Here is a 26,714-nt window from a genome sequence, read left to right on the forward strand (position 1 = left end):
CCGAGCAAAGCCACTCCTGGATTCTGACCCACAGAAACTGTGTGGGATAATCAATACTTGGTATTCTTTTACACTAAGTTTTGAGGAAATCTGTAATGCAACAATGAATAACTAAATCAGGGAAGAATCTGGAAATACTAGTTCTTCACTGGTTTTTATTACTTTGAGAACACTCAACTGTGCTGCATTCTTAGATCTGACAAACAGAATTAGATTCATAATACATTCCATTTTCTAAGGTACATACTGTGAAATTCTTTCAGATGAAGCTTCCTCATAAGAAAGTACATTGGATACTATAATAATTGACACACCTTTCCTGTAGTACAAAATGAATCTGCTTTATACAAGCCCCAATGTAGAAAGTTCTACCCTATAACAAATAGTGTTAGCACAGTGTTCTGATGATCTGTATTTCCTTTGCTCCCCATGTCACCCCAGCTCATATAGAGCATTTCAATCAGAATCTGTGGGTCCCAGGCTTGCAGCTGACACAGTTTCAAGGTGACCATCAGCTAATCAAAATGATGAGATTTAGGGCTTCCCTGGTGGCGCAGTGGTTGAGAGTCCGCCTGACGATGCAGGGGACACGGGTTCGTGCCCCCGGTCTGGGAAGATCCCACATGCCGTGGAGCGGCTGGGCCCGTGAGCCATGGCCGCTGAGCCTGCGCGTCCGGAGGCTGCACGTCCGGAGCCTGTGCTCCGCAACCGGAGAGGCCACAAGAGTGAGAGGCCCGCATATCGAAAAAAAAAAAATGATGAGATTTAACAATCTGAAAGAATTCACCTGCAGATGTATAGCTATAGTATATACCATGAAATGACTGGGCTGGGGACTGGGAATTATTATATTTTGTGGAAGGGATGGATCTAAACGAAAAAATGCAAAGTAAGTTAAGCAACAGATAAAGCATTTTTAATAAGCAATCTTAAGTACACTGAATAAAAAATAAATTGGCTATAATAAATAAGAAGCAAAGGAATCCATAAAGATAGTTTCAACACAACACCATAAACAACTATGCTATAACAGTTCAGGGAAGATAATAATAGAGAATAATACTAATACCTAGTATCTATGGAGTATTTTATGTGTTGTGTTAAGTGATTTATATATATTAACAGAGTGAACTCTCAGAACTAAATCTTAAACTTTCCCCCCACTTCTTTTTTTTATATATAAATTTATTAATTTTATTTATTTATTTTTGGCTGCGTTGGGTCTTCATTGCTGTGTGCGGGCTTTCTCTAGTTGCGGTGTGCAGGCTTCTCACTGCAGTAGCTTCTCTTGTTGCAGAGCACAGGCTCTAGGCACGCAGGCTTCAGTAGTTGTAGCACACGGGCTCAGTAGTTGTGGCTCACAGGCTCTAGAGTGCAGGCTCAGTAGTTGTGGAGCACGGGCTTAGCTGCTCCGCGGCATGTGGGATCTTCCCGGACCGGGTCATGAACCCGTGTCCCCTGCATCGTCAGGTGGACTCTCAACCACTGCGCCACCAGGGAAGCCCAGCAGGCAGATTCTTAACCACAGCGTCACCAGGGAGGCCTATTTCCCCCTTCTAAATTATTCTCAGCAGCATACTAATATTCTTTAATTTCTCTCATTTAAAAGCAAACAAAAGAACCACTTTTGACCATAGATTCCTCTAGCTACTGCTTTATGTCTCAGCTTTCCCTGATATCAAATTTCTAGAAAATTATTTATAGCTACTTGTTGATTCCAGCGCTTTGGTTCCCTCTCTTTTTCTCTGAGGGGTGGGGGGAGGGGTAACACATCTGACAAAGTCTTTCACCTCTACAACTCCACCCAAACCGCTCTTGTCAAGTCACCACTGCCTCCTAGTTGCCAAAACCCTTTAGTCGATTCTCAATGATCATCTCACTCGTCCTACCAACACTTCATACTGATGATCCCTCCCTCCTTGAAACACTCAGCTCACTTGGTTCCAGAGCTTTCTCTCTTTCCTGTCTGCACTCACTCTCTTGGTGATTTCAGCTAGTCTCCTATCTGTAAACACCATCCTTACACTGAGGACTCCCAATTTTTCATACCTGCAGCACAGACCTCAACCGTGACCTCCAGATTCCTATATCCAATCCTCACTTAATGTTTTCTCCTAAATGCCTAATGAGCATCTCAATCTCAGCTTGTCCAAAACCAAGCCCATGACGCCCCCCCAAACGTTAGCCTCCCCCAACTCAGTTGATAGCAACTCATCCTTTTAAACGCTTAAGCCCAGGAAACTTGGAGCCATCACTGACTCCTTTCTTTCTCTCATACCTCTCATCCAATATACCAGTGTATCCTGTTGATGCTACCTTGGAAATACATGCAGAATTTATCACTTTCCACCTCTGTTGCCACCACGCTGGGCCATGCCACTACCTTCTCTCAACTAGATGATTACAACGACCTCTTAGCCTTGTACCTTTTTCTATCTTCGCTAACCCTACAGTTTATCCCAACGGAGTAGCCTGTTTTTCTCTTAGATAGGAAAGATCACCTAGCTCCTCTGCTCAGAACACTCCAGGGTCCTCACTCACAGTCAAACTAAGTTTGGGAAATGGTCTACAAGACTGACAAGATCTCTCATGCCCTCTCTCTGCCTCATCCCCTACTTCTCTCTCTCCTGCCTACAGCACTGCAGCCCTATCACCCTACTTGTTCTTGGGACACGCCTGCCTTAAGGCTTTGTCCTTTCTAAGGTCTCTGCGTAGACACCCCTTCCTTCAAATATCTGCCAGGCTCACTCTCCCATCCCTATCTGGTCTTTGCTCAAATGTCTCTTTCTTGGAGAGGAATTTCCTGACGACAATATTTTAAAGTGGAGATCACACCTGCACCGCTCAGCACTCTCCTACCTTTCCCAGCTTTAATTCTCCATGATGCTTCCCATTATCTGATATACTGCTTACTCATCACTTTCCAGTGAATATATGTTCTATGAAGTTCTATGAAAGCAGAACTCTAACATTTTGTTTGTTCCTGTCTCCCCTTTGCCTAGCTTGGTTCCGAATACACAGCGGACACTCATTAAATGACAGATCCATGCATGTTTAGCAGCTGCGTTATTAGGAGCTGCACCGTAGAATGGAGGGAACAGGTCACACAACTAGTTGGTGGTGGAGCTGGCTATGTCCTGACTCCGCAACTCCTGTGGACATCACTCCCTGGCAGTGAAGGGCAGGCATGAGCTCTGGAAACAGGCAGAGCTGAGTCCAAATGCGGTTTTTTTCCATTTACTTTCTATATGACTTAAGGCATGTTACATACTTAACCTCTAAAATTTAATTTTCCTGGCTTAAAAATGAGATTTGTAATAAAACCTACCTCTTTGGGTTGCTATAAACATTAAATGACCTAGATCTTATCTCTCAATTAGGAATCGGCACATATGACATAAAATCCAATCACAGGAGTTTGAAAAAAAGAGTTTATTTTTCTTTTAAAAAGGGGTTTGAGGGCTTCCCTGGTGGTGCAGTGGTTGAGAGTCCGCCTGCTGATGCAGGGGACACGGGTTCGTGCCCCGGTCCAGGAAGATCCCACGTGCTGCGGAGGGGCTGGGCCCGTGCGCCATGGCCGCTGAGCCTGCGCGTCTGGAGCTTGTGCTCCGCAACGGGAGAGGCCACAACAGTGAGAGGCCCGTGTAGAGCAAAAAAAAAAAAAAAAAGGGGGTTTGGGGATAAGCTTTCTAGGACTGGTAAAGTTGCTTGAGGAACCAAAACTTAATATGGACCCAAAGACTTGCATTAAAGTAAAACATAAAACAAACAAAAACACAGGTCTGCTTATATACAAATGACAAAAAATAAAAAAATTTAAAAAAGATTTCAGCAGTGTCTCTTCAAGTGTTTATCTAGTATGTCTATTTAATAATGATCATGAGTAATTATCAATGTGATTATTGAATAAAAAGCAATATTTGTGCTCCTTGGGAAACAAAAAAGATTTCAGTTAATGTGGAGAGGGAGTAATGTTTGGTTTTCTTCTTAATTTGACTCTTCCTTCCTAACTATTAATTAGAGAAACGCCAATCAAAACTACTATGAGGTATCACCTCATACCAGTCAAAATGACCAAAATCAAAAAGTCTACAAATAACAAATGCTGGAGAGAGTGTGGAGAAAAGGGAACCATCTTACACCGTTGGTGGGAATGTAAATTGGTGCAGTGTGGAGGATCCTTAGAAAACTAAAAATAAAGTTACCAAATGATCCAGCAATCCCACTTCTAGGCATATATCTAGAAAAGACGAAAAGCCTAATTCAAAAAGATACATGCACCCGAATATTCACAGTAGCATTATTTACTATAGCCAAGACATGGAAGTAACCTAACCGTCCATCAACAGATGAATGGATAAAGAAGTTGTGGGGTGTGTGTGTGTACACACACACACACAGTGGAATATTACTCAGCCATTAAAAATAATGAAATAATGCCATTTGCAGCAACATGGGTGGACCTAGAGATTATCATACTAAGTGAAGTCAGTCAGACAGAGAAAGACAAATACCATATGATATCACTTATATGTGGAATCTAAAAAAAATGATACAAATGAACTTATTTACACAACAGAAACAGACTCACAGACATAGAAAACGAACGTATGGTTTCCAAAGGGGAAAGGGTGGGCGGAAGGACAAATTAGGAGTTTGGAATTAACAGATGCACACTACTATATATAAAATAGATAAACAAAAAGGTCCTGTTGTATTGCACAGTACCTTGTAATAACCTATAATGGAGGAGAATTCTAATAACTGAGACACTTTGCTGTACACCAGAAACTAACACAACATTGTACATCAACTATACTTCAAAAAAAAAACCAAAAAACAACCCACTTCTTAAGTGCTTTCAATATGCAACACATAATGTTGGTTTCTAAAAAAAACAAAAAAGAAAATTTTGAGTTTTAATTTTGTCATTCACTGTACTATCTCTGCTACTAAGGCTGATGTCACCAGTGAGTGGGTTAAGTGTCCAACTTCTTCATTTGAATTCCGGATAGAAATCATTGAGCAGGATAGCTGAAAATAGAGCTCTGTGGTACGCTACTAAGAACCACTCTTTGACATCAGTCTTTTCGGTGCAGTCATTCTATTATGAATCAAAGAAGTTGTAATATTATAATTTGTATTTTTTTTTTTTTTTTGGTTGTCAGGAGAGATCTTGTCAACAACATTGCTAAGATTCTGACGCAGAATTTTCCTGCCAAACTCTTGACACTGAACTTAATGTCCCTCTCCCTCCTCAATATTTTTCTTGCTGGTTTCCCCAAGCCCTTTCCTCTGTGCTTTGAACGAGGAAATGAGCTTACAGCTACTACAGATAGAATTAATTATTGCTTTAACCAGGAAAACAGCTCAAACCCCACACGTCACTGGAAAATTCTCCTTACTTCCACACCTGTTTGATTGCAGTGCTAACTGTAGACTCTGGAAACTGTTTCTAGAGCCAGGTCTCCCTGCAAGCTCCTGAAAAGAGCCAGCGGTCCACATCCTTCCCCACCCCGGAGTGGTTTTACACACTTCCGTGTGGCTCTCAGACGATGGTCCCTGTGTCAGTGACATGGACCTTTCAAGCTCTAGGCTCACATCACAAACTGCCTACTAAATCTTTCCACAAGGATGTCCTATACGAGCATTAGAATGATCACGTCCCAATCCACTACACCACACGCTCTCTCTTTCACCACCAGCGCAACCTGCTTTTCCCTGTCGATACCACTATCAATCCTCCAGCTTAGTCCGATTCAGTCCGGAAGTGTACAAATAGTTCTTGGGTACTGATTGTGCAGGAACTATTCTAAGCATTAAATATACAAACCCACAACAAGGCACGTGGTTTGGGGGGATTAACAAATGACTATTCCAACAAAAATGATGTAAATCATGGCTTAAATAAAGAAAAATAAGTAATCCTGTGTGCAGAAGAGGAATAGCTAAAGTATTGTCCTTTCAAAGGTACCTGGTCTGCCCAGTTCTATAAAGCGGGCCAAGAAAACTCAGTGCATGGAGATGTTTTTCAGCATCTTCCATAGAGGAAACATCTCCAGGAGGCTTTAATCACCACACCACACCTGTGCTTGGACAACTTCATAAAACAAAAGAGAAATACAACGTGCCTTGGGGATGAGAAGAACAAGAGCTTGTCATCAATCAAGGTGGATGGGAGACAGAGAGTTAATAAAGCCTTTGACCATCTCAGTGAGCAGATTCAACCTACTGCTGGGTGCCTAGAGGCTGAAAATGTTGAAAAGTGTATAGCTTTCTCACAGACGGCTTTTTGGACTCATCAACCTCACCATGAAATGTCTCAAAATATCTTCTGTAGTTTGCGCTCAGTGGAGAATTTGGTTCCCATTATGTCATAACGAGTGTTAGTTAATGCACATATCCCTAGCTTTGTGCTCTGGTGAAGGTCACCATATATGTATGGATAGTAACTTAGTGCCCAGCTCTGGACCACAGCCTCTGGGGAGACAATCGTGAGATTATAATCTTCTTTTAAAAACGACCCATTCATTCACATAATTTTTAAACTACGATGCAATTTGCTATACTATGATGTGTTTGCATATATGTAAGGAATAAAGTAGTAAGACCACTAAGAGAGAAAGTGCAAAGTGTTAAGTAAAATACAATTCTTAGTGGGCTATAGGCTTTTAGAGCTGATCTGGAAGTTTAACGTGATGAGATCTATTAAGTGCTTTTTAAAAGCGAAGAAACCCTGCAAACACAAGGTCATGGCAGTGGCGACAATAGCATATTTCTCTTAATCCCATGTCCTTGATACTGCCTTCAACATTTCTCTTATAATTCGCATGTTTTATTTCTAACTTTTCTTTGCTATCACAGATCTGGTATAAGTTAAATGGAGAAATGAGGGTGTAAGAAATAGGGAAGTTAAGAAAGGGAAATCAACGATAACAGTGAGATGCAGAAATGTGGGTATGAGGCCGTTTAGCAGAAAGAGGTAGTGGTATGAAAAGCTCTATGCAGGGCTGTGACTTCCCACACACATTCTTTAGCCGCCTGTCCACAAAGCTCCTCTCTTCTGACCAAGAGGAGAAAGTCAATGACTCTGAAGGCCCCAAATAGGTAAGAAAGTCTTTGAAATTTTCTTAGATAACACTCTGGTAGAGGCTGCCTTTCTCTCCATCAGGCCCAGATTCAACTGGGCCCAGATGTCCACTGACAGCGTGCTGAGCTACCGGCCTCTACACAGAGAATGAAATTTTGGGCAGTAAAAGAGAATGCAGGCAGGAAGAGTCCTAGGTGGTTTCCAGGCCAAGAAACTGGCCTAAAACAAGCTAAACTATATTATTTGCAATACTGAGCACGTGTTAAAAGGCATAGGGCTTTTAATTCAAGTACTTAGAACTATCAGGGGAGTACCTTTTTAAAAAAATTTTTATTGGAGTACAGTTGGTTTACAATGTTGTGTTAGTTTCAGGTGTACAGCAAAGTGAATCAATTATACCTATACATATATCCACTCTTTCTTAGATTCTTTTCCCATATAGGCCATTACAGAGTCCTGAGTAGAGTTCCCTGTGCTATACAGTAGGTCCTCATTAGTTATCTATTTTCTATATAGGAGAGTACTTTAACGACATCAGTAACTGCAAGATTGGTTTTGTTGATCCCCAAGACCTCACTTACTTCCTAAACAATAGGACTTCTGAAATGAGGGATTGGCTGAAGAGAGTGAAGATAAAATTTTGACAGAGGGTTTGTGTTGGCCCAGTTGCGGGCTCTTGTGACAGCCACTCTTGCAAAGAAGCGCAATGTACCCTCAGAAAAGAAGTGGCAGCAAGTGGTTCCACCTTCCTCTGGAACCGCATCAGTGAATGATAAATGAGATCCAATTGAGCCTCTGCTGGTCTCATTTGCTTCCCTGTTTGAGGCTGTATTTCCCTCATCTATTGTTTCTGACCGAAGATGATCTTGATCTCTTCATTTGCCTTTAAAAAAAAACCTGAGGGCTTCCCTGGTGGCGCAGTGGTTGAGAGTCCGCCTGCCGATGCAGGGGACACGGGTTCGTGCCCCGGTCCGGGAAGATCCCACGTGCCGCGGAGCGGCTGGGCCCGTGAGCCATGGCCGCTGAGCCTGCGTGTCTGGAGCCTGTGCTCCGCAACGGGAGAGGCCACAGCAGTGAGAGGCTCGTGTACTGCAAAAAAACCCCCCAAAAAACCCAAACCAAAACAAAACAAAAAACCCCTGAAACTTCAGGTTGTATTGGGGGAGGGGGGCTGGGGAATTCCATGACACTGCAGCTGTCATTCAGAGGATCCTTATCAGAAGAAATTGGATAACAGAAGTGTCGTACTTCCTGCTCCACTTGGGTTTTCTTCAGAGGTCTCTCTCCAAATTACCAGAGTATTTTTAGAAATTTGAGCTTAAATCAAATTTAGAAAGTCTTAATTGTCACAATCCTGCTAATTAGAGGCCATGTACTAATTAGTCATGTGTTCACATCATCACCCGTGTCCATTTTTCCCATAATCGTTTCCCTTCTTCTCTCCAATGACATCCGTCATCGACTTCTTACTTACGCTTTATTTCCAGTTTATGCTTAATATTTCAAAATATTTCATAACAAAGGCATCAGAAACATTAACCGTTGAATATTACAATAATAAGCCATTTTATTCTACCTGATATGGACAGTTTCTTTAGTGTGGTTATTTCTGTTGAGGAGTTTGGACAAACTTCAAGGCCCTCTGCACTTGTCAGTCTGACTTGAAATTTGCATGAACGTCAGCTGGAAAGTCTCCATGTGAAAACACAGTGCTGACCGCCACTTGTCCCACAAGTGTTACAATGGAACTCAAACCCATTCTTACTTTCTCCCTGGAAAAATTGCCGTAAGACTTCACAGACATCTGTGGTCCCAACTTCTCTCAGGAAAGAAGTGGCAGCAGCACTGGGATGGAAGTGGGAAGGTGACACCAGAGCCAGGGAGAGCCAGAGTACAGGGGGCCTTCAAAGCTTAACCTGGGAAGCCCACAGAGCCAGAGCCCGAGCCCAGGCGCAATGTCTGTCACCCAGATCTGAGCAGGGTAAGAGTCTGAGAGCAGTTTGAAAGCAAAATCCAAGAGCCAAGGTATCATGAAGGACAGAGTTGGAATCTTCCGGAAAACTGGTATAAATGACTGGGCTACCTTTGAAGAACAAAGGTATCTCGCATACTCACATACCAGGGTTGCATTCATCCTCCCTTTACATGCTTGATCCATTGCAGTCCAGCATCTGACTCTCCCCACTAGTGGAAGAGCTTTCAGTATGCCCTTAGACTATGGCTTTCTTTTCATAAGTTCCTATGACCCCTTTCACTAATCTAGTCAACAGACATTCGGTGAGGAGCCCCTATGTGCCAGGCCAATGCTTGAGCTGAAGGCAAGAGTGGAAGGGAAACAGACACGACCCACGCAGCCATGGAGCTTTGAATCTTTGTGGGAGACAGACATTATTTAAAAATTCAAGTGAACAAAAATGTAAAATGCAACCACTGGAACCACTGCTGCCAATGAGAGGTATATCATAACATAAGAGCCATTCTCTGTTATAATATAATATCGTAAGGGGATTTGATCTTGTTAAAGAAGACAGAGGAGGCACCCCTGGGGAATGGTTGCTTTAGCAAAGATGTGCCAAAATGATAAGGATTAATTTAGGGCAGAGAAGACAAATGCATGTGTCCTTCGGTGGTGAAAGCTGGACCCGGGTGATTAAAAGAAGTCCAATGTGTTTGGAGCAGAGAAGTAATGGGGATGTTGGGGGAAGATGAAGCTGGAGGGAAGCCAGATGGAGAAAGGGCTCTTCATTGGCCCTGCTTAGGAATTTCCTCTTTTTTCCCTAACAATGGGGAACCACCAAAAGGTAGAGCAAACAGGAATTCAGGTGCAAAACCGAGTTGTAAAGAAACATGTTATTACTATAGTTTTCAACATTTCACCTTAATTTCTATTTCAAGCCCATTCCACCGGATAGTAAATACATACTCCTCTCCCCTTCCTACTTGATTCCCTGTGGATCTCTGTTGGTTGTACTAGAGTCTTTCTGCCAGTTTCCAGTTAGTGAGGATTGTTCCATATGTAGATGCATTTTTATGTGTTTGGGGAGGGGTGAGTTCCGCACCCTCCTACTCCACCATCTTGATCTCGATCCCCCAGATGGAAAATACTTAATCACTATCAATTCACGGTAAATTGTATCAATTTAAGGTTCCTCAGTCAATATAACACTTCCTTACAACCCATCCTGAGAGCTGCATCTATTTCTTAGGGGTCCTCTCTCATCAACTGCATCCAGGGAAATGAGTCCTGCTCTATTTTTCTTCATCATTAACCCAACACGTGCCATCATCACCTGTGTACCCAGCCTAGAGACATCAAGTTATAATGTCCCAAATGATCCAAAAGGTCAAGGACCAAGGGGCAGAATGCAGAATATGAAAATATTATCCTGTTACAAATGATTTTTAAATGTGGGTGGTACTATGATCAGATTTTTCCTAACAAAATAAACCACTCTGCGTGCTCTGTAGTGGAAGGGTTGGAGAGATACAAAGTGGAGGCCAGAAGGCCACACAGAATATTACAAATAATTTTAGGTTTGTGGATGATAGTAGTTTGGGATAGGGTGGTGAGGATAAGATAGAGATAAGGATATGGCTTCACAGGATATTTATAAGATAAAAATTACTGAGTTTGATGAAAAATTTGGATATTGGGTTGAAGGAGAGGTAGCCCTTGGGTTTCTTATGCAACTTATGCAACTGGATAGTGGCATTTACTGAGTGAGAGGAGGCTACAGGAAGACTGTAAGATCCTAAGTTGATTTTGACATGTTGAGTTTGAAATGCCTTTGAGATATTCAAGAAGATATGTATTAAGTAGCTGGGCCAGTGTAATGGATGGATGCTAAGGGAAGAAATCTGAGCTAGAAATATAAATGAATGAGACCTCTGCTTGTGGATTCTATATGAAACTATGGGTATAAGTGAGAGTGTTGGGAGGAAGAGTCTACAATGGGGAAATAGTGCAGAACTGAGCCCCAACTCATTTACATTACACAAGTTTCCTTTGGGCTGATTCACATAAAAATAAGACCAAATGTCTTCCTCTGTATGAAACATCAGCCAGTGGTCCATCACAGAACATATCAATAGAAATATCAACATCTCTAACTTCAGGGTAAGCTGTCTACCCACCCAGATTCCTCACCTCTGCGCTAATGAGAGTGTTCGTTTTCTTTTGTCTCATGGTTTGAGATTTTTAATCCCGGGGTTTTTGACAGTGAGCATCATAGCCTACTTTATGTCTTTGTGCAGTGACAAGGTCTGTAGCCTATTCTGCGTCACCAGGATTCCCAAGTTAAAGGTTCAAAATTGATATCCCTACTATAAAAATAAAGTGTGATTCTAATCGGCTCTATTAAATAAAACTGGGGAAACAAAACCCAAAAGAGTCAAAAAATGTACTAAGGATTAAAAAAAAAAAAAAGGAAGTTTGTTCAATTATAAGTAGTAGGTAATAGGTTTTAAGTCTCTGCTCCCCAAGTCCAAAGTTCAATTCATCTATCAAATTCTATCCTAAAAAAATATATGCACACACGTTCCCAAAATAAACACAACTTTTTTCTCTGCAAATAAATTTGTGTCAAGTCTCAGAATTTCTGATACAGTAGGAAGTATGGACTCTTAGGAAGGAGGTAATAGTTATCTAATAATTAATCAAACAACGAGACCTAAAAAAAAGTGTTGCATAAATAGAGAGATTTTTATAATTTTCCGATGTTTTCTTTTGACTATTCATTGAACAAAATGGAAAAAGCAATAACTTCAGGTTTAATAAAAACGACATGCTAAACATAGTTTTGGTTTTTTTTAAATACAATTTTTTTTTTTGCGGTACGCGGGCCCTCTCACTGTTGTGGCCTCTCCCATTGCAGAGCACAGGCTCCGGACGCACAGGCCCAGCGGCCGTGGCCCACAGGCCCAGCTGCTCCGCGGCATGTGGGATCCTCCCGGACCAGGGCACGAACCCGTGTCCCCCGCATTGGCAGGCGGACTCTCAACCACTGCGCCACCAGGGAAGCCCCTTAAATAAATTTGTTTTTTGGCTGCATTGGGTCTGCATTGCTGTGTGCAGGCTGCAGCGAGCGTGGTCTACTCTTTGTTGCAGTGCACGGGCTTCTCATTGCAGTGGCTTTTCTTGTTGAGGAGCACGGGCTTTAGGTACGCGGACTTCAGTAGTTGTGGCACACGGGTTCAGTAGTTGTGGCTCACAGGTCTAGAATTCAGGCTCAGTAGTTGTGGCACATGGGCTTAGTTGCTCTGCGCCACGTGGGATCTTCCCGGACCAGGGCTCGAATCTGTGTCCCCTGCATTGGCAGGTGGATTCTTAACCACTGCGCCACCAGGGAAGTCCTAAACATAATTTTAAAATGGGAGCTAAAGCCATGAAAAGAAGAATCAAAGAAGAAACAATGACTTTAGCACTGGATGTCATTTAAAAATATATTTATGTTGATTTATTTCAAAGGTTTAAATATTTACATTAATTATACCTAAAATTAATTAAACCTGTGGAATACTGTGCCTCTATTTTCTAGAGCTATAAGGGTAGGTTCTTTGTGTAGTGAATCTGAGGATGTTCTCCTCTTAATTCTTTGATCTTCATGGAACATTGAGGTGATAATGATTCCCCGTGTTATTGTGCTCATAAATGAGGGGAAGCCATCTGTCCTTGCACTTCTATCACTTAACCAGCTGTATTTATAGAGCATTTTTGAGGGGTTGCCAAGAATCATAGGGGAGAAAGCATGGTCAGTGACAACCAGAAGCTAAAAGAAGATACGTAAATGTGACCCAAAGCCAAATGTCATGGTGTGCACCGTAAAACCTGGGAGGGAAGAGAAGTCAATGGCGGCTCATGTATTCAGCGGGGCCTCACAGAAGTGAGTGCTTTGAAAACTTAAGTGCAAAAAGAATGGAGAGTGTTTTAACTGAGAGAAACCGCTCAAGGCAAGAATGACAACAATGGTATTTGTGACTCAATTACAAATCAAAACCAGCAAAAATCCAGCCCTATTGAAATAGAAATTAACTTGAATCAATTATTAGGGGCTCAATTAGGAGTAGGCTGGAGCAAATTTAACTTCTTTTAATACCAACAGACTGTTAAAGGCAAAGATAAATGTCATGACTATAAATATATATATTTTTATTTTGATGCCAACCAAATTTACTCTTTTCTCTTACAGGCAACAGATATATCTTTGGACACATCTCCGTATTTAATTATTCAAAATGTTGACTTCCAAACAGAGCAGAGACACCTATCAGGTACCTGAGGAAAGAGGTGGACCACACCCAGACCTGCAACACCAAACCCTTGCCCTTGGCGGTCCCCAAATGAGCTACTCAGAATGTAAAGCCAGTGTAACTTTCACAAGTGTGTACTCATGTAGCTAGGATTTTGTATCTACCACGTAAATATATTACAGCTCCTCTTCATCTGTGGAAGAGAGGAGGGTCTTTGTATCTAAAGTAAAAGGACTAAGAGTATTGTAGGTAATGGGAATTTTAGATATTCAGAAGTAAGCTGGGGCTTCCCTGGTGGCGCAGTGGTTGAGAGTCCGCCTGCCGATGCAGGGGACACGGGTTCGCGCCCCGGTCCAGCAGGATCCCACATGCCGCGGAGCGGCCGGGCTCGTGAGCCGTGGCTGCTAAGCCTGCGTGTCCGGAGCCTGTGCTCCGCAACGGGAGAGGCCACAACAGGGAGAGGCCCGCGTATCGCAAAAAAAAAAGAAAGAAAAAAAAAGTAAGCTTTAATCAATTCTTTGGATGAACTAAGATTTGGTATAAAGGATGATGCACAAAATAATTCTGACTAAAGAAGATAACAAGTCTTCTAATCAGAAAGAAGAATCAGTAACTGTGATGCAAGTCACTCTCATGATTTGTTTTTTATTTCCTTTTTTATGTACAGATTGAATATTTGAGACTTGGGTAGGAGAGGCTCTGCTAGATCTAATATTTAACCTTCCTTCGAATTTAGTTTAAAAATGGAAAGCTCCCAGTTGTTATGGTTCCCAGGAATTGGCAATTTAAGTGAAAAACACTGAAAACAAGGACTCCTTAAATCTAGACTGTAGTTACACCTATTTAATTGCACTTTTTCTCATGCTCCTCTATGCTAAACTGTTACCTTTAGCAAAAAGCTTACTAGCATAATTATAGTCCTATAAAAGATTTTGTTCCCTTTTCTTAAGCTAACGTCTTCATCTGGTACATTTCAAGACACATCAATAAAGTACGCAAACTGACAACTATTAGGGTTTTTGATATACTTCACAAAATCAAGAAAAAATATGCATCATTTTCAGAGTATACTATTTTAAGTTTCCTAATACCTGAAGGCAATATCTCCAAAATCTTTGAAGATGTGAAAATTATTTTGTAAAATCAGTTTTTTATAGACAATCATGAATTATAGATATAACATTATATACAGTAAATAATATTATATATTGTATTATATACTATATATCTAACACAGAATTACTAAAATTATAAGTGTTGTTTTCTGATAAAAATCAGAAATATCAAACTAACTCCAAATTTATATCTGGTTCTTTGTATATAAAACTACAACCCAGTATATCCTTCCCTACTCCTGAAAAATCACTAGATAATGACTTTTTATATTAATACTATTTGTATTCTTCTATATCATGTGTTCTCTCCTTCTTGGGGGCTTTTTCCTACTGCTGCTAACAAATGAGTTTATCTGCACTTCCAAGCTACTTTTTATTGGTGTTAAATCTTTAAAAAATTGTTTTATCTCAAAATCTAGCCAACTAAGTCTGCCTTCTTTGTACCACATATTATATCATTCTTCTCTACAAAACACAACATAGAATCCTTCCATAGGGGACTTCCCTGGGGGCGCAATGGTTAAGAATCCGCCTGCCAATACAGAGGACACGGGTTTGAGCCCTGGTCCGGGAAGATCCCGCAGAGCAACTAAGCCCGTGTGCCACAACTACTGAGCCTGCACTCCAGAGCCCGCGAGCCACAACTACTAAGCCCAAGCACCACAACTAAAGCCCGCCCGCCTAGAGCCTGTGCTCTACAACAAGAGAAACCATCGCAATGAGAAGCCTGAGCACTGCAACGAAGAGTAGCCCCCTCTCCCTGCAACTAGAGAAAGCCTGCGTGCAGCAATGAAGACCCAACACAGCCAAAAATAAATAAATAAATAAATTAAAAAAAAAGAATCCTTCCATAGTCTCCAATCATCTTTTTACTCTTCTACACAAATGTTTCAGATTGAACTATGTCTTTTTCCTCAAACATAAAAGCTTCAAAAGTAATTCTACAAGATAATTTGTCTTCAATGGGATTTTGAGTTACATCTAACTTAGTATCTCCTTAGTCCACCAGCAAATTTTAATATTCAGGGATCCAAAGAAACTATTATTTTAAAAATATTGTGAAATACCTCACTGTCAAAATGAGAAAAATATACGGCCATAAACAAAATTAAGTAAAGAATTATGCAAGGGTCCCAATAAAATGATCTTGTAAATGTCTAAATCGTTGTGTGTTTGTTGTTTGTTTTTCTCTTTAATATTTATTAAACTAACCATAGTGTTTTGGGTAAATCCTATTAATGTAATATACAAAGTTCTGGGCAAATGAAATTTTAATTTATTTACATCAGATGTGCTTTCAATCCACTTTTTTATTAAAAGGTCAGGAAGTATGCAGTTAAGAGGCTTGGAAACAGCATTTTATTTTGAATATTGTGTATTACTTTTCTATCATTTAAGACAAAGCTTTTTTATTGTTTGATTCTTTTTTTTCATTGTGGCATAATTCACATATAACATTAGTTTCAGCTGTACAAAATAATAAATAATTACAAAGTAATTAAGAATTAATCCTAGAATTCTTTGAACTTAAATTGATACATTCAACAGTTGATGTGTTTCATACAACCAGAGTAAGCAAAATTTAATAGTTTTGGATTTATTATTTACAGAGGTTAGCTCTAAAGCAGCTGTGCTACTATATATATTAAATATTTGGTACAGAACAAGCTTATCAAGATACTAATATGTCTGGGGAAATAAAAAGCTGTCGTTAAAATGAAAATGCACTTGCTTCATGGCAATGATTTACTGAATCAAACAAATGGCTCAAAACATATCTCACTTTAGATAAGATTCCCAGTCTATCTATGAACTTGGTTAACAAGTTAAACATTTAAACAGGGCTGTGGTGTCACAGAGACCAATTATTTTTTATTATGAAATATGTTTTTGTTCCTAAAGGGATTAGTTTTAAAAATTAATTGATTTTTATCAGCTAAGTACAGTAGTTAACACAGCAGAGAATTGTTTTTGCAACACTGTTTGAAAGAAATAATGATTTTTTTTTCTTACCCTTAGCTGATAATCTTGGATCCATCAGAAAGGTTCCTGACATCCAATAGAAAGTTCTTTGTGGACATGAAAATGGTTCATGTCCAGTCTTCTTTGTTCCTTTCTTCTCAGACATAGCATTCTAAACTGATAGAATTATTTCCTCTAGCTAATGCCATTTTATCTAGACATTCATTGTTCTCATTTCTGCAATTCCTATCCTCCTTGTTGCCCTCAGCGTAAATATATACTTCTGAACGCTGTCCTCAAACTCACCCACTGGCTGGCCCAGGATAAAGCACATGTATGCATCTTTTCTTGCCTCTGAATTTCAGGCCAAAATTCACACTTTGCAGAAGCATTTTATTGATGAATTTTAGTTATTTTTAAACTACAGGTATAATCTGTGGTATTCCACTTAACTCAATATATATAATTTTGTGACTCATATATCTGTTTCTTTTCTTCCTTGTTAATAAATTCCTTAAGAAATGGTGTCAAGTATTCCTTAAATATATATTCCAAAACATGTAATTTTTTTTTTTTTTTGCGGTACTTGGGCCTCTCACTGTTGTGGCCTCTCCCGTTGCGGAGCACAGGCTCCGGACGCGCGGGCTCAGCAGCCATGGCTCATGGGCCCAGCCACTCACGCGGCATGTGGGATCCTCCCGGAGCGGGGTACGAACCTGTGTCCCCTGCATTGGCAGGCAGACTCTCAATCACTGCGCCACCAGAGAAGCCCAAAACATGTAACTCTTAAATGAGTATCATGTTACTTGTTGGCCATCACTGAGGAAGAAACTTACAATAACCAAAATGAAACATGGATTTCATTCTGCTAAGCCTGGAAATTTACTAGAAACCAGGAGCAAATGGTTGAAATTGGTTTCCTAGAACACCTGTACTTGAGAGCAGTGAAGAATATGGTAACATTTAATGGCCTATGCTAATACACGATAAAGTCCCTAAATTGTAATTTACAATCAAAACAGTTGGTGGCACCTTTGTTTTTTGTTTTTGACCGTATATATGTTGCCTGCAAATTCTTAGACAATTAAATTAAAATACAAAGTCTTCAGAATTACACTGGTTTAGACATATTTTCTGATGTTCAGATAATCCTATTTTAATATAACTTCTGTTGATTATATACTATGAAAGAAAAAAAATAACAGCAACCGTGCCCCGAAACAATAGTACTTATTAGCCAAATATTTTGGCAAAAGTTTTAGCCTGATAAAAATTTTACTTCTCTTAAAAGCAAATCAGGAGTCCCTTGGAAATAGCATTTCTTACCCAGATAAAAAATCAGAGTCAATAAAGTAGATACAACAGTGGGAAGGGTTGAGGAGACTTATTAACAACTTCTTAAATGCCCCACACTCTCTTCGATCCTCTTTCCCTTTAGACTGTTACATGGCTTAAATTTCCTACCAGAGAAGGTCATTCTTTGAGTTAAAAATATTAAGAACTCAGCATAATCTCTTTAAAAGTTAAACATCCTTGAGACATTTGTAATGCACTGAGGCATACACACCGTTAGCACCAAAAAAGATTAGGTAGAATAAGTCAGTGATGACATAAATAGACATGTGTGTAAGGTTTTATAGTTTTTGTTGGGGCTGGGGAGGGATAATTAAATCGCACTTCTTTCCTGAATTTGAGACCAAATAAGAAATAGATTCACACTGATGAAGAACTAATTCTACAAAATTGGGTTGAGGATGCAGCTTTGACCAGCAGCCAAATGTACTTCCGAGTACTTTACCCCAGGATTCTACCTACCCACTCCCGAACTGCTCTGGAGTTCAAACAAGTAAGAGTGGAGGGGATGTCCTGTTCTCTTGGACAGTGTGGTACCCAAGAGAAACAAAGCCAGACACTGAAATGTTAAGGACAGATAGCAATCAGTAATATACTGTTGCAGTCGGGAAGAGGGTCCAGCTTGAACTAAACTCAACTTGGATTTGTTTAGAGATGACTGGCATTTTAAAGAAGAGTGAAGGAGTAAGAGAGGGGGAATGGCACAAGCTTGAGCAGAGTCAGGGAACTGAAAAATTACTGAGGGTCGGTCAGTGTAAATGCCAACTGAGCCAGCTGTGTCTTTCAGCTGATGACTAATGGAAGTTAGACTATCCTCCCCAGGACCCTGGGAGACAGAGGCTCTGTGCTTCTGGATGATTGCATTTCAAAGAAATGGCTTTTGGGTTCTTGAAAAAGACACTCCTGAGTTGTAAGAGCTGCATATACAGAAAAAGGATTCACAGTTGTAAGCCCTTTTCATAAATGCTCTAAGGAAAGGAGAACAGGGGTATAGCTCAGGTGTTAGCTAGAACAGTCAATTCTTCTGACAGCCCTGCACTTGTCCAGACAACAACTCAAAAGGGGGCTTGGCTGGGTTGCCCTAGGGATGCAACCGTAAGCTATTAGAGGCCCTATTAAAGTTTGGTCAAGTCTCTTGGAGCAGGGGCCTTGAATGGAACATTCTGCTCAGAGTTTTCAGTAACCCAAGAATAAAATGCTCAGAAGGGACTGGGTTTGAGCATGCTCTGTTCCCCTGCTCAATCTCTGAGGAGGGCTGAAGGAAGGTAAGCGTTATCTCGCCAAAAAACCAGGAGGGCAAATGTTCTATACTATAAAGCCAGGCAGGGGTACTAGGAGGGTGGTAAGAATGGATCCTCTTAGAGCAATGGTTCTCAACAGGGATAATTTTGCCCCAAGGGAGCATCTGGCAATGTCTAGAGACATTTTTGTTTTTCATACTTGAAGGAGGTGGGTACTGGCTAATGACATCCAGTGGGTAGAGGCTGGGGATGCTGCTGTAGAGGAGGGGGAGTAATGGGCCCCAGCCCCTCTGAGCTCCTCTGAGCTCTGTAATAAAAGATGGACTAACAAGAGAAAAACCACCAGAAGCTGATTAACATATATACATGGGAAATACCTAGAGAAACGAGTAACGCAAAAAGTAGTTTTTGAATTCAGGAACAAACACAATCTTAACAGGGAAAGGGGAGGTGGGTTTTGGCCTCTTAGGGGAGAGTAAGTGATTCTTAGGATGGATAAATGAGCCCTTTCAAGAAAAGATGGGAGTTATGCTAGTTTATGGCAAAGTGCGTCTGGGTGTGGTATCAACTTCTAGTCTCCGCTACTGTGATGAGCCAATATTCCCTGGTCCATGAAACTCCCTGGAAGGGAATTTATGATAATTGAGTTTCTTTTGGAGAATCTGTCTTTAGGCAGTAGAGGGAGTTCCAAGAAAGAGTCTCCCTGCATTTGCTGTTTTGCAAGGGCCTACAGCTCAAAATGATCATGATACCCAAGTGGCAGGTCCCAAACTCTGACAGTCATTTTAGGGTGGCATGTTCTGCTCCCTTTCACTGCTAAACATCCTATAATGCACAAGAATTATCCAGCCAATAGTGATAAGATTGAGAAACCCTGCCTAAGAGTTTACAAAGCACTTTAAGATCCACTACTGGTATTATTCTCCCAATTGCCACATGAGAAAGGGGTGAGAGACACCATCACTGAACACGAGAGAGCTGAGTCTCAAAAAGCTGAGAGAGTCTTCCAGCATTACCCTCTTGAACCCAGACTTCTGATTATAAAGAGCACGGCACTCCCTTTTGAAGAGGGGTAGAAAATCAAGTGAAGTCCCACGGCTCCCTGAAATAACAGGTTTAAAAGAAGGGCCAAGGTGGAAAGGCTTTCCTCATCAAGGAAGCAATGGGAGGACTCATACTAAAGCAGGAAAAATGTCTATGAGAAGAAAACCAGTAAGAATGTTAGTAAGAATCTTCACTAACCTCTCAGTTAACGGGAGTTTGACCTGCCAGAAGAATACAGTAGAAAACCGACACTTTCCTACACTAACCATATTTGAGACATGCTATTTGATGGAGAACACTGACATTTATGAATTGATATGGAAAATTGAAATAGATATTGAAAATTGATCATTATAAATTGGTGGGATTTCCTCTTCTTCCTATAAATTGTTGGTGTCTTTTTTTTTACTGGAGTATAATTGCTTTACAGTGTTGTGTTAGTTTCTGCTGTACAATGAAGTGAATCAGCTATATGTACACATATACGAGTCCCTCCTTCTTGGACCTCCTTCTGCCCCCTCATCCCACCCATGTAGGTCATCACAGAGCACCGAGCTGTACTCCCTGTGCTATACCGGAGGTTCCCACTACCTATCTATTTTACACATGGTGGTGTATTTATGTCAAACCTAATCTTCCAATTCATCCCACCCTCCCCTTCCCCTCCTGTGTCCACACATCCGTTCTCTATGCCTGTTTTTCTATTCCTGCCCTGCAAATAGGTTCATCTGTACCATTTTTCTAGATTCCACATATATGCGTTAATATACGATAATTGTTTTTCTCTTTCTGACATATTTCACTCTGTATGACAGACTCTAGGTCCATCCACGTCTCTGCAAATGACCCAATTTCGTTTCTTTTTATGGCTGAGTAATATTCCATTGTATATATGTGCCACATCTTCTTTATCCATTCATCCGATGATGGGCACTTAAGTTGTTTCCATCTCCGGGCTATTGTAAATAGAGCTGCAATGAACATTTTGGTACATGACTCTTTTTGAATTTTGGTTTTCTCAGGGTATATGCCCAGTAGTGGGATTGCTGGGTCATATGGTAGTTCTATTTTGGTGGGTTTTAATCTTAGATGAGTTCCTGATAATTCTGAATAACAATTTCCTCCCAATGAAGGTCAAATTCTCTCTGCTGGTTTCAGTGCTACTGTATAGTTTCAGGGATGCCTCACAGATAAGGTACCGGTGACCATGCAAAATCTGTGAGATGTAGTTAAAGGCAGACGATGGCAGGGACTGTGAGAGAAGAGGATTTCTTGAACTGGGAAAATGGCACAGTTTTGTGAACACTGAACAGAAGCTGAAAAGAAAACATGACTCACTTGTTGCTGTATATGAATTATATCACACACCTTCATCATCACAAGTAGAGGCCTGAGCTAGAATTTAGAAGACAAGCAAGTGATACAGTAAAAAGTGTCCCCTGCATAGCCAGTCAGTGTTCCAGGTAATTTTGCTAAAATTAGCAAAATTAAGTTCCAGTGGACTCCACAGGGGACAGAGTCCTACAGGGAGAGAGACATATAAGCAATTGACTACAATAAAACATGACAAGAGCTATAATATAAATATAATAAAGTAATATGAAAGATTACTGGCGGTCCAGTGGTTAAGACTCTGCGCTTCCAATGTGGAGGGGGTGTGGGTTCAACCCCTGGCTGGGGAACTGAGATCTCACGTGCCGTGCCATGCCAAAAAAAATTTTTTTTTAATAAAAAAGAGGAAGCGAGAGGGAGATATGTTCTAGGAATTGGCTCATGTGGGTATGAAAAACGAGTCCCATGATTTACTCTCTGCAAGTGGGAGAACCAGGAAAGCCGATGGTGTGCTTCAGGGGGAGGGGTTGGGAGAGGCTGACAGTGTAAATCTGATTTGAGTCACAAAACCAAAGGAGCAGGAACAAACGCCTGAGAACAGAAGAGGAATGTCTCAGCTCAAGCAGAAAGAGAGAGGAAATTTGCTTTCCTTTTTTGACTTTTGTTCTAATTTGGGCACTCGGTGGACTGTATGATGCTTATCTACTTTGGGGATGGCCATCTGCTTTACTCAGTTCACCAACGCAAATGTTAATCTCTTCTGGAACTACCATTGAAGACACACCAAAAATAATGTTTTACCAGCTATCTGGACATCTCTTTGCCCAGTCAAGTTGACACACGAAATTAACCACCATGAGTCCACCCCTTGTCAATTTTACACCTATACACATCTCCTTAAACCATACTTAACCTCCAATAAAGACAATAACAAGGTCTTAATCCCACCTAACATGTAACTACGCTGTGTACATTGAAACACTAATCCCTTCTCCATAAGAGGAGGTAAAGTCTTTGAATGATATTTACTCTTCTCCTGATATCTTGGCACTTAAATTCTAAGATGTAAAATTAACAATATTTTAATATGATAAAAGGTCAATACATCTTATACATCTTATTTACATAAGAGACTGAGAGGAAAGAAAACAAAAATATTTGCTAAATATATGTATATATGTTCCTGAAAGTAGGGTCTAGGTGCTCATGGCTCTAAAGCCAATAAAGAGGTAAGGCTGGCAGAAATAAAAGTTTGCTTTATTTCAGAGACCGGCAACCAGTGGAGAGGGCGGACTCCTGTCTAACAGCCAACTCCCCCCATTGACAATCGGTGGGCAAGAGCTTTTTAGGCAGAGGGAGGGGGTAACATACAGAAACGGCACAGTCAGCTCTGACAGTCATCTTGAAACTGGCCATGCAGTGGTCTGATCAGTGTCATCTTGATTGTTTTCAGTAGTTAGTCTTTAGTTCCAGGGTCGGTTTGTTTCCATTTCTTTGAGGCCACTTCTCGGAATTGTGGCAGCTTCTGTCATGGCTATAGTCTGGTCATCATCTAGTTAACTTCTTCCACCTGGCAGGGGTTTTAGTATCTATCAAAGAGCTCAAAGGTTATGGCTCAGAATATTGCCTATGGCCCCTGAGGAGGAACTAAAGTCCTTGACTTTGTTTAAGGACTAAACTATTGTTATTTTGTCCTGTTTGACTGTTTTCCTTTGCTTTTGCATTTTCTCACTTCTCTGATTAAACTTATTCTTTGGCTAAAGATTTTGTACAGACAAAAGACAGGCAGAGGACATGGACGGGAGGAAGGACCATAAGGTTTCATATATACACACAAATGTAATCATAACAAAATAAGGAAGAAATAGTCATGACAATTTCAGTCCTTATTTCTGTAACTCATCATGTGGTAGTAACTGGTATTTACAACTACGTTCTTCGAGTACACAGTCTGCATTATCTTTACCTTCAACAAGCACCTCAGCTGGTCATGGGTCTTCACCTGGTGGGGTGACCCGAACCCTCAATCCTGAAGGGTCTGGATGATTACTACTTTTTTTTTTTTTTTTTAGAATGTAAAATTTTACAAAGTAAGTTAAGACCCACAGAGAAGCAGAAAATTATTTACATCCCATTTTACATTTAGCCTAAGATGGTTTTCCTTAAATACTGAAGCCCCCCAAGGACAAGCAGGATTCCCTCAGGCAAAAAGATCACTGCTTCTAGCAAGCAACTTAACTCCTTGATTTTGGTGGCTATAAAATTCTAGCACAAAACGTTTCTCCAAGATGGACACTACAACACTGATCAACAAAGCTTTTCAGAAGAAATGGTACAGTGGTGTCTGAAACATTGCAACAGCCCAATCCAGACAAGATTAGTCTACCCATGCTCGTCTTGCCTGGATTGTGTTGTTCCAGTTTTCCATTGACCTTCATCACAGTCATGGTAATACTAAGAAACACCCTAAGGGATCTCCTATATTCCAGACATACTCCTCCTTACCTCCATTATGGAGTGGTAGCCCAATTTCCCCCTGGTAGTCAGGATCAATCACCCCAACCAACACTGTAACTCCCTTCCATGTCGTTGATTCAGAGACATGAGGAGCCTGAAGTGGCCAGCAGGCAGTCTTAACTTTCGGTTCAGAGGTATCTTTGTTGTGTCTCCTGGTAGAAGCATTTCTCCCTCTGGAACTAAGACCTCTAGGCCAAAAGAGCATAAAGTCACGGGAACAGGAAGCAAAAATTTTGCTACTGGGTTACTAAGGGTCATAGTAAGTGGTACCACTCCCGTTTTCATCCTTTTTATTCCTGGAACTGTGAATCCTGACTAAGAGAGAAACAGCACCATATACTGGGCTCCGATTCAGAAGGAATCTGGGAAAACTTCCCTGAGGAGAATATGTTTTAGATACATCTTAAATCAGCTATCTAACAATTTTTTTAAAAGTAGAGGGGATAACTAGAGGATAGAAAATCAAAGGCATGCGTGGTTTGACAAAAAAATCATAGTGTGTTGGGAATGGGATATGTTCCTCTGAGAGCGGCATAACCTGATAGGATGATGAGAGAGGAGATATGGAGATAGAATGGGGCATTTGCAAGCTTAGAAGTTTGAACTCTAGCTGAGGAAGTTCTTTCTTTCTTTTTTTTTTTTTAAGGGGAGGGGATTTCCTTCCCATTGCAATGTTCTTTTTTTAAAAAATTTATTTATTTATCTCTGTGTTGGGTCTTCATTGCTGCATGCTGGCTTTCTCTAGTTGTGGCGAGTGGGGGCTACTCTTTGTTGTGGCGCACGGGCTTCTTGGCGGTGGCTTCTCTTGTTGCGAAGCATGGGCTCTAGGCGTGCGGGCTTCAGAAGTTGTGGCCCACGGGCTCAGCAGTTGTGGCGCACGGGCTTAGTTGCTCTGCGGCATGTGGGATCTTCCCAGGTCAGGGCTCAAACCCGTGTCCCCTGCATTGGCAGGAGGATTCTTAACCACTGCACCACCAGGGAAGTCCCCTAGCTGAGGAAGTTTAATACAGGTGAGAAGAAAATAAAATAAAGCCTGCACTAGCACCGTAAGTGGGAAAGGAGAGAAAGAAAGACAGTTAAGCGTGCTTCTAAAAGAAAACCCTTTCTGTACACACAACACTTCTGACACCAGATGTGTGGCCTTTTCCCTCACATTGAGTAATTCTGACACCACCTGGAGCTGGTACAGAACCCACAGGTTAAGGGCTCAGTCCCACAGGACCACACCCCGCTTCAGATGACAAACGCAAGAGGTGGGTCCCGAGGTTACCCCCAGTTTTGTCCAACTTGTTCAAATCAGGAGTTCCCACAACTCCCTCCTCAGGTTTGATAACTTGCTGTAATGGCTCACAGAACACAGAGAAATACTTCATTTGCTCTTACCAGTTTATTATGAAGAATATTATAAAGGATAAAAATAACATCCAGATGAGGAGGTACATAGAGCAAGGTCTAGAAGGGTCTCAAGCACAGGAGTTTCTGTCTCTGTGGAATTTGGGGTATCCCATCCTCCCAACCCCAAAACTCTCCAAACCTCTTTATTTAGAGTTTTTATGTTAATTTCATTACTTAGGCACAATTTAAATCATTGGCCATTGATGACTAACTCAATCCCCAGTCCCTCTCCCCTCCCCATAGGTCAGGGATGGGGTTGAAATTTCCAACCCTCTAATCACATGGCTGATTCTTCTAGCAAGCATCCCCCATCCTTCAAGAGTCATTTCATTAACATAAACTCAGATATGGTTGAAAGGGGTTTATTATAAATAACAAAATAGGCTGCTCTTGCTATCACTCAGGAAATTCCAAATGTTTTATAAGGAGCTCTGTGAAGGAAACTGGGGATGAAGATCAAATATATATTTCTTATCATATTATAATTATCACAGATTCCCAAGGTAGAAGTGATAGAATTTGGGAGGTGATTGGCTGTAGGAGTCAAAGGGGAAAAGCCAAAGGTATCCCTGGGAATGTCTTGTTGAGCGCCTGGCAGATGAACAATAATATAGTTAAGATATTCTAAACTTGAAGGAAGAGAAAAATATTGAGGAAATGACATAATAACAAATTATTTGGTGTACATGTTCATCAGCGAGAACCCAGCCACAAACAAGCATACAGTAGTATTTCAATATACAGACTTGAAATATAAGAGAACATTAATGGATAAAAATATTTATGTATTATATGTCCATCTCTTGGTGATTTATTGTGTATTTCTCAGCCCAGAATTTTGATTGCTTTTCTGAAGTTTAGCAAGTATTGCCTAAAGGAAATAATATCTAAAGGGAGATGAGATAAGCACACTGTTTTACAGTGAGTAATGTGTATGTCATAATATAATTCAGGGCTAAAATTTATATAACACTGAGTGTATATTCCAGAGAAGTTCAGAAGGAAGAGAAATCAGTGAGAAGTGAAAAAAGGCTTCACGGTGAGTGGAAGTGGTTTGCATCTAGAAGACTGTGTAGAACTTAAATAAACAGAAAGGAGAGGATTCCAATCCTAGGGGAAAAGAGCATACATAGGCAATGGTGTGGCTAAACATGATGTATTCTCTGGACAGTGGGGACACTATTTTTTTTTTAATTGAAATACAGTTGATTTACAATGTTGTGTTAGGTTCACAGCAAAGTGATTCAGTTACATATATGTGTGTGTGTGTGTGTGTGTGTGTGTGTGTGTGTGTATATATATTCTTTCTTAGATTCTTTTCCATTATAGGTTGCTACAAGATATTGAGTAGAGTTCCCTATGCTATACAGTAGGTCCTTGTTGGTTATCTATTTTATATATAGTAGTGTGTATATT

At 40.7% G+C, this 26,714-nt stretch overlaps 1 long non-coding RNA gene across 1 annotated transcript in view; it reads right to left on the bottom strand.

The window, feature by feature from the left end:
- LOC138842317 (uncharacterized) overlaps positions 1-23,964 on the bottom strand; it is a 162,869-nt gene extending 138,905 nt beyond the window's left edge. The window contains exon 1 of the long non-coding RNA XR_011376705.1: positions 23,892-23,964. This is a non-coding gene — a long non-coding RNA (uncharacterized lncRNA). The remainder of the gene's footprint in view (positions 1-23,891) is intronic.
- Positions 23,965-26,714: the final 2,750 nt, after the last annotated feature.

The sequence above is a fragment of the Globicephala melas genome, chromosome 14 (assembly GCF_963455315.2).
Source record: "Globicephala melas chromosome 14, mGloMel1.2, whole genome shotgun sequence".
NCBI lineage: Eukaryota > Metazoa > Chordata > Mammalia > Artiodactyla > Delphinidae > Globicephala > Globicephala melas.